This window comes from Zalophus californianus, chromosome 4, assembly GCF_009762305.2.
Source record: "Zalophus californianus isolate mZalCal1 chromosome 4, mZalCal1.pri.v2, whole genome shotgun sequence".
Classification (NCBI taxonomy): Eukaryota; Metazoa; Chordata; class Mammalia; order Carnivora; family Otariidae; genus Zalophus; species Zalophus californianus.
Window position 1 is genome coordinate 100,985,518 of NC_045598.1, and position 16,836 is coordinate 101,002,353.

The 16,836-nt window shown below is 37.0% G+C and overlaps 1 long non-coding RNA gene across 1 annotated transcript in view; it reads right to left on the minus strand.

Moving 5' to 3' along the window:
- The window catches only part of LOC113909478, a 25,509-nt gene continuing 8,673 nt past the window's right edge, over positions 1-16,836 (minus strand). Inside the window, exons 2-3 of the long non-coding RNA XR_003515749.2 lie at positions 4,034-4,129; positions 1-123 (exon numbers count right to left, since the gene is read on the minus strand). This is a non-coding gene — a long non-coding RNA (uncharacterized LOC113909478). The remainder of the gene's footprint in view (positions 124-4,033; positions 4,130-16,836) is intronic.

Genomic DNA, 16,836 nt, shown 5'->3' on the forward strand with positions numbered 1-16,836 from the left:
CCCTGCAAGTTCTATCATTCTACCCCTTGTGCTTCAGGCCCTCCAAACACCTCCTCTTCTTCAAATGTGACATGCTCTTCTTTGCCTCACTGCTTGTTATATGTTCTTGCTTAAAATCCTCCTCTGAAAGAAAAAATGTTAAAAAATTGATCAGGGGTGCCTGGATGGCTCAGTCATTAAGCATCTACCTTAGGCTCAGGTCATGATCCCAGCGTCCTGAGATCGAGCCCCACGTTAGGCTCCCTGCCCCGCGGGAGGCCTGCTTCTCCCTCTCCCACTCCCCCTGTTTGTGTTCCCTCTTTTGCTGTGTCTCTCTCTGTCAAATAAATAAATAAAATCTTTTAAAAAAAAAGTGGATCAACAATGACTGAAATATCTAGTGGATTAATTTTTTTTGCATATCCTATGTATCTCTATGAACCAACTATGGGAATTTACACTCTGCACAGAAGAGTTATATGTACAAAATATTCTCCCACCAAAATGCAAGCTGGTGCAACCACTCTGGAAAACAGTATGGAGGTTCCTCAAAAAGTTGAAAATAGAGCTACCCTATGATCCAGCAATTGCGCTACTGGGTATTTACCACAAAGATACAAATGTAGGGATCCGAAGGGGTACGTGCACCCCGATGTTTATAGCAGCAATGTCCACAATAGCCAAACTGTGGAAAGAGCCAAGATGCCCATCGACAGATGAATGGATAAAGAAGAGGTGGTATATATACACAATGGAATATTATGCAGCCATCAAAAGGAATGAGATCTTGCCATTTGCAATGACATGGATGGAACTGGACTGTGTTATGCTGAGTGAAATAAGTCAATCAGAGAAAGACATGTATCATATGACCTCATTGATAGGAGGAATTCTTAATCTCAGGAAACAAACTGAGGGTTGCTGGAGTGGTGGGGGGTGGGAGGGATGGGGTGGCTGGGTGATAGACATTGGGGAGGGTATGTGCTATGGTGAGCGCTGTGAATTGTGCAAGACTGTTGAATCACAGATCTGGACTTCTGAAACAAATAACGCAACATATTTTAAGAAAAAAGAAAAAGAAGAAGATAACAGTAGAGGAAGAAAAGGGGAGTATGTCAGAGGGGGAGACGAACCATGAGAGATGATGGACTCTGAAAAACAAACTGAGGGTTCTAGAGGGGAGGGGGGTAGGGGGATGGGTTAGCCTGGTGATGAGTATTAAAGAGGGCACGTTCTGTATGGAGCACTGGGTGTTGTGCACAAACAATGAATCATGGAACACTGCACCAAAAACTAATGATGTAATATATGGTGATTAACATAACAATAAAAAATTTAAAAAAAAAGACTGTTGAATCACAGATCTGTATTTCTGAAACAAATAATGCAACATATGTTAAGAAAAAAGAAAAAGAAGAAGATAGCAGGAGGGGAAGAATAAAGGGGAGTAAGTCAGAGGGGGAGACGAATCATGAGAGACGATGGACTCTGAAAAACAAACTGAGGGTTCTAGAGGGGAGGAGGGTGGGGGGATGGGTTAGCCTGGTGATGGGTATTAAAGAGGGCACATTCTGCGTGGAGCACTGGGTGTTATGCACAAACAATGAATCATGGAACACTACATCAAAAACTAATGATGTAATGTATGGTGATTAACATAACAATAAAAAATTTTTAAAAAAATATTCTCCCAACAAAATAATACTCCTATCTGTAGATAACAGGGAAATAATAGTTAAAAATATGGGCTTTGAAGTCATACACATCCTCTATATCTCTGTGAAATAACTATGGGAATTTGTACAGAAGAGCTATCCATATAAAATATTCCTCAACAAAAATCATCCTCTAGAGCTGTCTATCAAACAGGACAAGACAGACCAACCAGATGAAAGAAGGAAAGTAAATAAAGTGTAGTTAGAACACTTAGAAGAGCAGTAGATACTTTACAGAATCGTGGTCTTTGAAAAGAGGCTCAGGACCGGATTTAGATGACATTAATGGGTTGATAAAAGGAAAAAGGTAACTGACCGGGATCCCTGTGTTAGACCCAAACTTTTTATTCAGTTAAAAGTTCAAATTGGGGGGCGCCTGGGTGGCTCAGTCTTTAAGCGTCTGCCTTCGGCTCAGGTCATGATCCCAGGGTCCTGGGATCGAGCCCCGCATCAGGCTCCCTGCTCAGCAGGAAGCCTGCTTCTCCCTCTCCCACTCCCCCTGCTTGTGTTCCCACTCTCGCTGTGTCTCTCTCTGTCAAATAAATAAATATTATTTTAAAAAAAGTTCAAATTGGTTCCTGCACTGGTGTGCTTATGGTCAGTTTGAGGCCAAAGAGCAAGGATGGGGTGCTTGTGCTACACGTTTAGGGACACACTAAGGAAGTGCCATGTCCGAGGGCAACTGCCTGGCTGATACAGCAGTCACAATTGTACTATGGGACAGGAGGCCTACATGACCATGGGTCTGGAGATGACCCCTCAACACACTGACTGGAGTGGCCATGTGTGCCTTGAAAAAGATGGAAATTTCACATGATCAAAAAGGGATATAAGGCAGGCGTGATCCTGGTGTAGCCTAACTCATTTACTACTACAATCAGTCTTGGGAAATTTTTTACTTTAGTTCACAGAGCCAAGGCCAGAGACATGAAAGAACAGAGGAGCAAACAAAAGCCTAAAATATTTGTGTTCATGGCTTACAATGCTACAGGATCTTCTGACCCATCAAATGATGTCTTTCTGTGTAGTTCCCCTCCAAGAGAGGTATCTCCAAGAGAAGTAGCAAAAAGAGAGTTTTGATATGAGAGATTTGGGGACTCTGGAAACAAGTTAAAATAGAACATACCAGTCCTTCACCAGCAAATGAGAGAGATCTTTATTTCAATCATATTATATAATCCTACTGGATAGATGTAGGCTTTTTCAATACAGTATCAAAGAGCTAAACCAACTGAAAAGATTAAAGGCTGAGAAATATTCTGTTACTCAAGGGTCCCCAAGAACATGGACTCTAATGGTGGGCAGGCTCTGGGCAGATTCATGAGGGAACTGCACAATCTGGCCATTTCACGTAGTATGCAACCTCACCCAGACAGATTTTGCTCTTCTCTGGCCTATTCCTCAGCCCTCACACTCCTGTCATCCATTAGGACTCGGCATCATATATGGTGGGGCTTGGTGCTGATGGCCAGGTCATCTCTTCAACCCTGAAATCACCAGTTGGGGACTTAACTGTCATTCCAGATTGGTTTGGGGTAAGAGTGAGACAAATCACAATAGCATGTGGCATTAAGGCAATCTGGTCTATAGATAATGGAGTTAGCTTACTTTACAAGAGAATTTAGTACAAGTTTTCCCTGTACATATCTATCTTGGTGATAGCTGTGCACACATGTGTGTGCTATTTTTTAAGTGGCTTTTCCTTCTGACTCAGAGAGCTAGCTCCAAGGTTCCAAGGGAAATGTGCAAAGATATTATAAAGATAGTGCCAAAGGGCTGTTCTCATTGCCTCAGAAGTGTGGAGAGAGGAATTTCTACTGTCACCTGAAGAGATGCATATTAAATCTCAGAAGGGACTTCTTGACCCCCAAAAATGTCCTACACTAGAATGGATGGGTAAAGAAGGCAAAGAAACCTTCTCCACTGGAACGTTTTCAACAATTGAACAGAATACTGGGTATCTAAGAGATAAGCATTGTGTTCTGCTAAAGAGAATCAGCTTTAGAGTTGTCCCAGAGTCAGGCTGCTTGGACTCAGACTCTGGCTCCACTGTCCTCAAGATGTTTGGCAAGACTAAAAACATCTTTGTCTTTAGCTATTAAATAATAATACTAATCTTCTTGGATTCTTACTGTGAAAATAAATGATTTAGGGGACTTCTGCTTCCCAATCCAGGCTGTAGGAGCTTGGAATTCACCAGTCCATCCCAGCAAAGTAAAAAGCTTAACAAACTGAAAAATCAACAATTCCTCTAGATACCTCAGAAGAGTGAAGTCAGAGGGAAAAACCACTGTCCCCAAAATTGGAGAGACAGGCAAATACACACAAGCACAACTTACCTGAGCAGAAACCTCCATGAAAACGAGCAGGTTGTTACAGGTTCAGAACACCTACACTGTAATTGGTGAGATGCTGGAGGCTCTATGTGGGCAAGTCTGAAAGTTAAAATGGGGGCCCATTAATAGGAGGTCCCTGCCCCCATACTTTTGTTCTACCTCTAGGAACTCTACCAGGATCTCATGGTGAGTAGTAGAGAAAAATTCCCTAGAGCTTCCAGCAGGAGGAGGGAAAAGTAACCATTTTGAAATATATGAGAACATTCTGTTCTCAACAAGGCTAAGGTCAAGAGAAGCCATTTTTACCAGACACTAACCTGCTAGGGTTTTATCAGAGCCTAACTGACCTGGGAGGTGCAAAATACCCAACTCCAGCCCCCTGTAGTCACCCTGTCCCAGCAACATTGGTAAATGTCACAGTCAAGGGGCACAGGCTCACCAAAGACTGAGGCCTAATCATACAACTACAGAACACCCCCACACACAGACACACACATACACTTTACCACCACATCACTACAAGTCTACTTACCAGAGTTTCTTTTACCCATTACATCATATCTGGCTTTAAACAAAAAAATTTCAAGGCATACTGAAAGGCAAAAGATACCATTCGAAGAGACAGAACAAGCATCAGAACCAGACTCAGATATGGCAGTGATGTTGAAACTATCAGACCAGGAATTTAAAACAACTATGGTTAATATACTAAGAGCTCTAATGGACAAAGTAGACAACATGCAAGAACAGATGGGTTATTTAAGCAGAGAGATGAAAATTCTAAGAAAGAATAAAAAAGAAATGCTAAAGCTCAAAAACACTAACAGATCTGGAGAATGTCTTTGAAGAGCTCATCAACAGACTGTACGTGGTAAATATTTTAGGCTTTGTGGGCCATACAGTCTTGTACCTACTTAACTGCTGCTGTAGCATGAAAGCAGCCATAGACACCTCATAAACAAATGGGTGTGGCTATGTTCCAATAAAACTTTACTCACAAAAGCAGATGGTGGGCTGGACTTAGCTTGCAGGTTACAGTTTGCAACCCAATTTAGACCAGTTGGGTCTAAATTGATAAAATAATATCAAATATTAGGCATAATGCACAAAAAATTTTGTTCTCATACTCTTTCTCCTCTTTGCCTATCTGGTATCCCTCTAATACGAGATAGTCCCTGCCATCCTCCTTATTATCATTATTTAGAGGATTAATACACTGGGCATTGTGTTGAGCTATGGGTACTGCATTTCAAAGGGTTAATGCATTCTTTTAAGGACATTGTGTATTTCATGGAACTGTTTATAGAAAGTTCTAACTGATTGATTGATTTGTTGTTTGTAAGAGTTCTTTGGACCCATGGGAGGAAGGGCTGCTTAGCTAGGCTAATTAAGTTTCCAGGTTTGGTAGGTTTTTAAACAAGGGCTTATGTGGAGCGAATGAGCCTTTCCCCTTACACTTGTGGCCTACTGGCTGTCAATATTCCTCCCACCACCTGTCATTTGCCAGCTCCAGGAAGCAAAGTATACAAACTGTAACATATCACAAACTGTTTTTCTCCTGCCTCTTATGAAATCAACTGAGCACAAGATGGAACATGGGGTATGAATTTGAACCAGAAAGTTCTATTATAGCTAATAATCATGGACTTTCAGGGGTATCATACACTAGAGAGTGGCTGTACTCAGATGGACCATGGTATTTGTGCCTGGGATATGATCTGGAAAGAGGGTAATGTGATTTTCCCTTTTATTTCTCATTAGCCCATTATCTTCCCTCCATCTCCATACCATGACTTTAATGAGAGTTACCATCTTTTCTTTTAGACTTTCAAAATCCTTTCTTAATAGGTTTCTCTGTCTTCTAATCTAATCTAATCTGTTCTCCATACAGTACCCAGAGTGATCTTTTAAAAATGCAATTCTCATCATGCCACTGCGTGACTAAATTCCTTTTTGGGTTTCACTCTGCTCTTAGGAGAAAACCAAAATCATTGACATGAATTTCTCTAAAGTCTATTCATGCCCTGGCTTCAGCTCACCTCTGCAATTTCATCTAACTCCACTCTCTCCATGTTCTGGCATTTCAGCCACACTTGCATGGTTTACTTGCTTAAACAAATTCTCCACACAGCTCCCACCTAAGAGCCTTTACTTCTTTTGACATGCTATTGTCTATTGATCTTCTGTTTATAGTTTTGATTTCTTAAGTCTTTTTTTAACCTGTTAACCCCTTTACCCATTTCTCCTACCCCCACCTCTGGCAACCACCAATCTGTTCTCTGTATCTATGAGTTTGGTTGTTTTGTTTTTGTTTTTTAGATTCCACATATAAGAGAGATTGTACAGTATTCGTCTGTCTCTATCTGACTTATTTCATTTAGATAATGCCTTTGAGTTCCATCCATGGTATTACAAATGGCAAGACTTCCTTCTTTTTTATGGCTGAATAATATGTGTGTGTGTGTGTTTATCACAATGTCCTTATCCATTCTTCCATCAGTGCACATTAAGGTTGTTTCCATATACTGGCTACTGTAAATAATGCTGTATGAGTGTGGGACACAAATATCTTTTCATTTTAGTGTTTTCATTTTCTTTGGATAAATACCCAGAAATGGAATTGCTGGATCATATAGTATCCCACCCACCAGTGTATCTGTGGTAGTCACAGCTCAGCCATAACAGGAGGGCATGTGCAGCCCACACAGGGGACAACTGGTTCTTGTGACCAGGAGTTTTACACTACAGGGCACCACAGGACCCCTTCTACCTAAGGTCATTACTTTCAACATCAGGAGACATAGCCAACCTACAAACATAAAAAGTCAGACAAAATTAGAAAACAGATATGCTCCAAATAATATATTCTGAAATAAACCACAAAAAAAGATAAATGGAATAGAGATAAGCAATCTGCCTGATAAAAAGTTCAAAGTAATGGTCATAAAGATGCTCACTGAACTTGAGAGAAGAGTGGATAAAATCTGTGAGAACTTCAACAAAAAGACAGAGAATATAAAAAAGAACTAGTCAGAGCTGAAGAATACAATTGAAGTGAAAAACACACTAGAGGGAATCAACAACAGATTAGAAGATGCAGAAGAATGGATAACTGATTAGGGGGAGACAGGGTAAAAGAAAGCAACCAAGTTGAACGGCAACATTTAAAAAATGAGGATAGGTTAAGGAATTTCTGTGACAATATCAAGCATACTAACACCCATATTATACAGTTTCCAGAGGAGAAGAGAGAGATAAAAGGGCAAAAAACTTATTTAAAGAAATAATAGCTGAAAACTTCCCTAACCTGGAGAAGGAAATGGACCAGGAAAGACAAGGAAGCACAGAAACAAGATGAACCCAAAGAGGTCCACACCAAGATACATAATAATTAAAATGTCAAACCTAGAAATAAAGAGAGAATCCTAAAAGCTGCAAGAGAAAAGCAAACAGTTATGTACAAGGGAAATCTCATAAGACTATGAGCTGATTTTTTAATAGAAACTTTGCAAGCCAGAAGAAAGTGGCATTATATACTCAAAGTTCTGAAAGGAAAAAACCTACAACCAAGAATACCCTATCTGGTAAGGTTATCACTCAGAATTAAAAGAGAGATAAAGAGTTTCAAAAACAAACAATAGCTAACAGAGCTCATCACCACTAAAGCGGCCTTATAAGAAATATTAAATGGACTTCTTTAAGTGGAAAAGAAAAGGCTGTAACTAGAAGAAAGAAAATTATGAGGGGAAAAATTTCACTGATAAAAGCAAACATATAGTAATAGATCAATCGTTTATAAAGCTAGTATGAAGGTTAAAACACAGTAGTAAAATCAATTATATCTATAAAAATTAGTCAAGAGATTCACAAAATAAAAAGATGTAAAATGTGACACCATATATATAAAACAGGGAGTGGAGAGTAAAAATGTGTTTTTAGAATGCATTTGAGAACTTAAGCAAATATCAACTTAAACTGTTATATACATAGGGCGTTATATGTGAACTTCATGGTAACCACAAACTAAAAACCTATAATAGATACACACAAAAAAAGGGTAAGGAATGTCAGCATAACACTAAAGAAAGCCATTAAACCACAAGGGAAGAGAGAGATAGAAAAAGAAAGAGAACCACAAAAACAACAATAAAACAAGGAACAAAAAGGCAATACATACTTATGGATAATTACTTTAAATGTAAATGCCCCAATCAAAAGACATAGGGTGACCAAATGAATAAAAAAACAAGGTCCATCTATATGCTGCCTACCAGAGATTCACTGCAGACCTAAAGACACATACTGACTAAAAGTGAAGGGATGGCAGAAGATATTCCATGCAAGTGGAAGCAAAACAAAACAAAGCTTTTTGGGTTTAGCAATACTCAGATAAAATAAAGTTTAAACCAGACTGTAATGAGGGGAAAAAAGGGGCAATATCTAACAACAAAAGGATCAATTTACCAAGAGGATATTAAAAAAACAATTATAAATATCTATTCATCCAACATAGGAGGACCTAAATGTATAATGCAAATATTAACAGATATAAAGGGATAAATTGACAATAATATAATAATGGTAGGGGACTCTAACACCCCACTTAACATCAATGGATAGATAATTCAGACAGAAAATCAATAAGGAAACAGTTGTCTAATCAGAAAGTCAATAAGCAAATAGTAGTGGCTTTGAACAATGCATTAGACCAGATGGACTTAACAGATATATATACAGAAAATTCCATCAAAAAATAGCAGAATACACATTCTTTTCAAATGCATGTGGAACATTGTCCAGGATAGATAGATCACATGTCAAGCCACAAAACAAGTCTCAGTAAATTTTAAAAGACTGAAATCATGTCAAGCATCTTTTCTAATCACAATGGAATAAAACTAGATATTGATTGTAAGAAAGAACTAATAGAAATGTAAACACAGAGGCCAAACATGTTACTAAACAAACCAATGGGTCAATGAAGAAATCAAAGAGAAAATTTAAAAATACCTTGAGACAAATGAAAATGGAAATACAACATTCCAAAATCTTTGGGGCACAGCACAAACAGTTCTAAGAAGGAAGTTTACAGTTATACAGGCCTAACTCATGAAACAAGAAAAATCTCAAACAATCTAACCTACACCTAAAGGAGATAGAAAAAGAAGAGCAAACAAAGCCCAAAATTAGTAGAAAGAAGGAAATAATACATACAAGAGCAGAAATAAATAGAATAGAAACTAGGGGTGCCTGGGTGGCTCAGTTGGTTAAGTATCTGACTCTTGATTTCAGCTCAGGTCATGGTCTCGGGGTTGTGAGATCAAGCCCCATGTTGGGCTCCACACTGGGCATGAAGCCTGCTTAAGATTCTCTCTCTCTCTCTCCCTCTGCCCCCCCCAAAAAGAATAGAAACTAAAAAAAAAAAAAAAATAGTAAAGATCAATGAAACTAGGAGCTGTTTTTTTGAAAATATAAACAAAGTTGATAAAACTTTACTTTGACTCATCAAGAACAAAGAAAGGACCCAAATAAATAAAATCAGTAATGAAAGAGGAGAAGTTACAACAAACACCAGAGTACTACAAAGGATTATAAGAAAATAGTATGAAAATTATATGCCAACAAATTGGACTACTTAGAAAAAATGCATAAATTCCTAGAAACATACACTCTTCTAAAACTGAATCAAGAAAAAATAGAAAATCTGAACAAACTGATTACTAACAACAAAATTGACTCAGTAATCAAAAAAACTCCCAAAAAACGGAAGTCCAGGATCAGATGGTTTCACAGGTAAATTCTACCAAACATTTAAAGAAGAGTTAATACCTATCCTTCTCAAACTATTTCAAAAAAGAGAAGAGGAAGGAATGCTTCCAAATTCATTCTATGAGGTCAGCATTACCTTGATATCAAAACCAGACAAAGACACTACAAAAAATGATTACAGACCAATATCCCTGATGAGCATAGATGCAAAAAATCTTCAACAAAATGTTAGCAAACCGAATTCAAAAATACATGAAAAGAATCATCCACCATGATCAAGGGGGATTTATTACAAGAGTGGAAATATGGTTCAATATACACAAATCAATCAAGGTGACACATCACATTAGTAAAATCGTAAAATAAAAGATAAAATCATATGATTATCTCAATAGGTGCAGAAAAAGCATTTGAAACCATTCAACATCCATTTATGATAAAAGCAACAAAGTGGGTATAGATGGAACATACCTCAACATAATAAAGGCCATATAGAGACACCCATAGCTAACATCATACTCAATGTTTAAAAGCTTTCAGTTTTGGGCGCCTGGGTGGCTCAGTTGGTTAAGCGACTGCCTTCGGCTCAGGTCATGATCCTGGAGTCCCGGGATCGAGTCCCACATCGGGCTCCCTGCTCAGCAGGAAGTCTGCTTCTCCCTCTGACCCTCTTCCTTCTCGTGCTCTCTATCTCTCATTCTCTCTCTCTCAAATAAATAAATAAAATCTTTAAAAATAAATAAATAAAAGCTTTCAGTTTTTCCTCTAAGATAAGGAAAAAGACAAGGATGTCCACTCTCACCACTTTTATTCCACATAGTACTAGGAGTCCCAGCCACAGAAATCAGACAAAAAAAAAAAAGAACAAAAGCCAAACAAAGTGGTGAGGAAGAAGTGAAACTGTCACTACTTGCAGATGACATGATAGTATATATAAAAAACTTTAAAGACTCTACCAAAAAAACCATTATGACTAATAAATGAATTCAGTAAAGTATCAGGATACAAAATCAATATACAGAAATTTTTTGCATTTCGATACACTAACAACAAAATAGCAGAAAGGGAAATTAAGAAAACAATCTTACTTACAATTGCATCAAAAAGAATAAAATACCTAGGAATAAATTTAACCAAGGCAATGAAAGACTTGTACTCTGAAAACTGTAAGACAATAATGAAAGAAATCGAAGACAACACAAGCAAATGGCAAGATATACCATGCCATTAATTTTTATTATTAATAACAATTATTAATAGAATTAATATTGTTTAAAAGTCCATACTACCCAAAGTAATCTATAGATTCAATGCAATCCCTATCAAAATACCAATATTTTTCACAGAACTAAAGGAAAAAAAGGCCTAAAATTTGTATGGAACCATAAAAGACCCTGAATAGCCAAAGCAATCTTGAGAAAGATAAACAAGGCTAGAGGTATAATAATCCCAGTTTTCCAACTATACTACAAAGCTAAAGTAATCAAAACATTATGGCACAAAAACAGACACATAGACCAATGGAAGACAAGTGAGAGCCCAGATATAAACCCACACTTCTATGGTCAATTAATCAATGACAAAGAAGTCAAGAATACACAATGGGAAAGAGAGTCTATTCGATAAATATTTCTGAGAAAACTATACAGCTACATGCAAAAGAACGAAATTGGACCACTTTCTCACACCATACACAAAAATAAACTCAAAACAGATTAAAGACTTAAATATAAGACCTGAACCCATAAAACTCCTAAGAGAAAACATAGGTAGTAAACTCATGGACATCAGCCTTAGCAATATTTTTCTGGATATTTCTCCCCAGGCAAGGGAAACAAAAGCAAATATAACCAAATGGGACTACATCAAGCTAAAAATCTCTTGCACAGTGAAGGAAACCATCACCAAAACAAAAAGGTAACCTACAGAATGGGGGAAGGTATCTGCCAATGATGTATCCAATAACAGCTTAATATTCAAAAATGTATAAAGAACTCACACAACCCAATACCAAAAAAGCAAATAATCTGATTTAAAAAATGGACAGGGGATATGAATAGACATTTTTCCAAAGAAGACATACAGATGGTCAACAGACAAATGAAAAATGCTCAACATCTCTAGTCATCAGGGAAATGCAAATTAAAACCACAGTGAGATATTACCTCACACCAGTAAGAATGGTAGTGTCAAAAAGACAAGAAATAATAAGTGTTGACAAGGATGTGGAGAAAAGGGAACACTTGTACACTGTTGGTGGGAATGTAAATTGGTGCAGCCACTATGGAAAACAATATGGAGTTTCCTCAAAAAATTAAAAATAGAAGTATATTATCCAATATCCAATAATCCAAGAAAATAAAAGCATTGAGACGATATGTGCATCTCTATGTTTACTGCAGTATTATCTACAACAGTCAAGATATGGAAGCAACGTAAGTGTCTATTGATAGATGAATGCATAAGAAAGATGAGGTATATATACCCAATGGAATATTACTCGGTGACAAAAAAGAAAGAAATCTTGCCATTCACAACATGGAATCCTAGAGATTATTATGCTAAGTGAAATAAGTCAGACAGAGAAAGACAAATACCGTATGATTTCACTTATATGCGGAATCTAAAAAACAAAACAAACAAAAACAGAAACACTCATAAATACAGAGAACAAACTGGTGGTTGCCAGAAGGGAAGGAGTGGGGGGATGGGTTTAATAGGTGAAGGAGAGTAAGTGGCACAAACTTCCAGCTATAAAATAAGTCACAGGATGAAAAGTACAGCATAGGGAATATAGTCAATAATATTATAATAATTTTGTATAGTAACAGATGGTAACTGCACTTCTTGTGGTGATCATTACATAATGTATAGAATTATTGAATCACTATGTTATACACCTAAAACTAATATAACATTGTATATCAACTACACTTCAATAAAAAGACAATCTGTCAAAACTCACACAAGAAGAAAGAGACAATCTGAATAGGCTTATATCTATTGAAGAAATTGAATCAATAATTAATAACCTTCCAAAACAGAAAGCAGCAGGTCCAGATGGGTTCACTGGTGAATTCTACAAAACATTTAAGGAAGAAATTACACTAATTTTCTACAATCTCTTCTAGAAGATAGTTGCAAAAGGAATATGTCCTAACTCATTCTGAAACCAGTATTACCCTAATACCAGAACCAGACAAAGACATTACAAGAAAAGGAAACAACAAACCAATATCTCTCAAAACACAGATGCAAAATACTCAACAAAATATTAGCAAATCAAATTCAACAATACATAAAAATAATTATACAACACAACCAAGTGGGATTTATCCCAGGTATGCAAGACTGGTTCAATATTCAAAAATGATTTAATGTAATCTATCACATTTACAGGCTAAAGAAGAAAAATCACATGATTATGTCAATAGATGCATAAAAAGCATCTGATAAAGTCAAATACCCATCCATAAGAAAAACCCTCAGCAAACTAGGACTAGAGGGGAACTTCCTCAACCTGATAAAGAACATCTACAAAGAACCTACAGCTATCATCCATACTTAATGGTGAGAAATTCAAAGTTGTCTCACTAAGATCAGGAACAAGGAAAGGATGTCCCCTTTCATCATCCCTTTTCAGCATCATACTGAAAGTCCTAACTAATAAGACAAGAAAAGGAAATAAAAGGTGTACAGATTAGGAAGGAGTAAATAAAACTCTGTTTGTTTGCAAATGACATGATTACCTAAGTAGAAAATCCAAAAGAATACACACACACACACACAAAATCTTCTTAGAGCTAATAAGCAATTACAACAAGGCTAAGGTTAACAACAAAAGTCACCCACCTTCTTATATACCAGTAATGAACAAGTGGAATTTGGAAATAAAAACACAATTCCATTTACATTAGCAACCAAGAAAAGTAAATACTTAGGTATAAATCTAACAAAAAAATCTGTACAAAATCTATATGAGGAAAATTACAAAACTCTGAGTAAAGACATCAAAGAGGAACTAAATAAATGGAGAGATGTTCCATGTTATGGATAGAAAGACCCAATATGTCAAGACATCAGGTCTTTCCAACTTGATCTATGGATTCAAATATAATCTCAATAAAAATCCCAGCAAGTTATTTTGTGGATATTCACAAACTGATTCTAAAGTTTATATGGCTAGTCAAAAGACCCAGAATAGCCAACATAATATTAAAGGAGAAGAAAAAGTTGTAGGATTGTCACTACCCAAGTTCAAGCCTTACTATAAATCTCCAATAATGAAGACAGTGTGTATGGGTGAAAGAATAGATAAACAGATTATCATGGAACAGAATAGAGAGCCCAGAAATAAACCCATGTAAATATAGTCACCTGATCTTTGACAAAGGAGTAAAGGCAACACAGTGGAGAAAAGATGATCTTTTAAACAAATAGTGCTAGAACAACTGAACACCCACATGCAAAAAAAAAAAAAAAAGAATCTAGACACTGACTTTATACCTTCACAAAGATATTAACTCAAAATGGATCACAGACCTAAATGCAAAACCAAAAACTCTTAGAACATAACATAGAGGAGGAAATCTAGCTGACCTTGGGTATGGCAATGACTTTTTAGATACAACACCAAAGGCACAATCCATGAAAGAAATCATTGATAATGTGGGCTTCACTAAAATTAAGAACTTCTCTGAGAAAGAAATTGTTAAGAGAATAAGAAGACAAGTCACAGACTGGGAGAAAAATTTACAAAATATGTATCTGATAAGGAATGTTATCCAAAATTTACCAGAACTCTTAGAACTCAACAATAAGAAAGCGAATAACCTAATTTTAAAATGAGCAAAAGGCCTGAACAGACTCTTCACCAAAGAAGACATAGAAATAGCAAATAAGCATATGAAATGATGCTCCACATCGTATGTCATTAGGGAGCTACAAATTGAAATAACAGAGATACTACTTCATACTAATTAAGTTGGCAAAAAATCCAAAACACTGACAAGACCAAATGTTGATGAGGATGTAGAGCAACAGGAATGCTCAGCATTAGTGGTAGGAATACGAAATGGTAAAACCACTTTGGAAGACAGTTTGGCAGTTTCTTATAAAACCAAACATACTCATACCATCAGATCCAGCAATTGTGCTCCTTGGTATTTACCCAAATAAGTAGAAAACTTCTGTCCACACAAAAACCTGTACATGCAAGTTTGTAGGAGCTTTATTCATAATCAACAAAATTTGGGAGCAACCAACCTTTAGTAGGAACATGGATAAAATGGGGTACATCCACTCAATGGAATACTGTTCAGAGCTAAAAAAAAAAAAAAATGAGCTAACAAGCCATGAAAAGACATGGAGAGACCTTAAATACATATTACTAAGTGAAAGAAGCCAATCCAAAAAGGTGCATACTATATTATTCCAACAACATGACATTCTGGGAAAGGCAAAACTATAAACACAGTAGTTAAAAGATCAGTGGTTGCCAAGAATTAGGGGAGAGGAGGGGATAACTAGGTGGATCAGAAAGAACTTTTGGGGCAGTGAAACTCTTCTATATGATATTGTAATAGTAGAAGCATGCCATTTTGCATTTGTTATTAGCTCTAGAATGGACAACACCAAGAGTGAACTCTAATGTAAACTATGGACTTTCAATGATAACACAATATGCCACTTCATTGATTTTAACAAATATACCACTCTGGTGTAGGATGTTGATAATGGGTCAGGCTGTGCATGTATACACGGGAATTCTTTGTACTTTCTGCCTGATTTTGCTGTGAACTTAAAAATGTTCTAAAAATATAGTTTGTATTGAAAATGAAATGAGATATTACATGAAGTTTCCACACATAAGGAGCTTGGAAGTCACCACTCCATCCTAACAATGGGTGAAAAAGGTGAACAAACTGAAAGATTAATAACTCTTCTTGGATCTATAAAAGAGGGGAGACTACAGGGCAAATTGCTGCCTCCAAGACTGGAGAGACAGACAGGCAGATATGGGGAGTCCCATTAATATGGGAAGCTTTCTAATACACTTAGTTCTGTGGTCACTGCTCTCTTCTATTTCCTTTTACGTGTTAGTCCATAAGGTTTTCAAAAGCATTAAGACATTTTGGAAGACCTTGATTGTCCATGTATCCATTCATTCATTCATTCATTAAGTGCCTATAATGTGTCAAATGATGTGTATTTCTTATGGGAATATAAAGATATATAAGACATAGACACTTCATCCAGTCAAACGTTCAACAATTTTTGAACATCTACTGTGCTCCATGCACTGTGCTAGGTATTAAGTATTCAGCAATGAAGGGAGCATCCCATTTCAAAAACAGTGTGACAACCACAGCAACAAACTCTTGACCCCACTGGCTTTAACATGTCTCTAGGGAGATCTTCATGGTGCAACTCCTTGAAAAGGTGAGGGTTTTGTTTGTTTGTTGGGTTTTTTTTTTTTTTTGTAGTCACTCTCTTAACTTCTTTTGGACTCAATGCACTCCAATTGCACTTTCAATCCAACACATTCCAGTAGGATTTTCAACATACCTTTTCATGAAAATTGCTCTTACCAAGTTAACTATGAACTCCATGTTGCCAGAACCAAAGGTAAGTTCTTTTTGTCATGGCATTTGATGCCCAGCACCATTCAACACGGTTGACCACACTTTCCTTCTGGAAATACTTTCTTCACTTGACTTTCATAGAGGCACACTCTTCCAGTTTTCCTCCTGCCTCACACTGCTCCTGCTCAGGCTCCTTAACTGGCATCTCTTCCTCTGTTCAACCTCTAAACATTATCATCTCTGTCCCAGGATTTAGTCCTGAGGCTTTTCCTTTTATCCATGAATATTCTCACCGTACAGTTCATCTAATCCTGTGACTTTAAACTTATTGTATGTTTCCATTTCCCAAAACTTACCTCTCTAGATGGCATAAGGGGCATAATTGTCCTAAAGTGATCCAGGAGTTTAGCAAGGTACCAAGAAGAGGGATCCACTCTTCCTGGCATGAAGGAC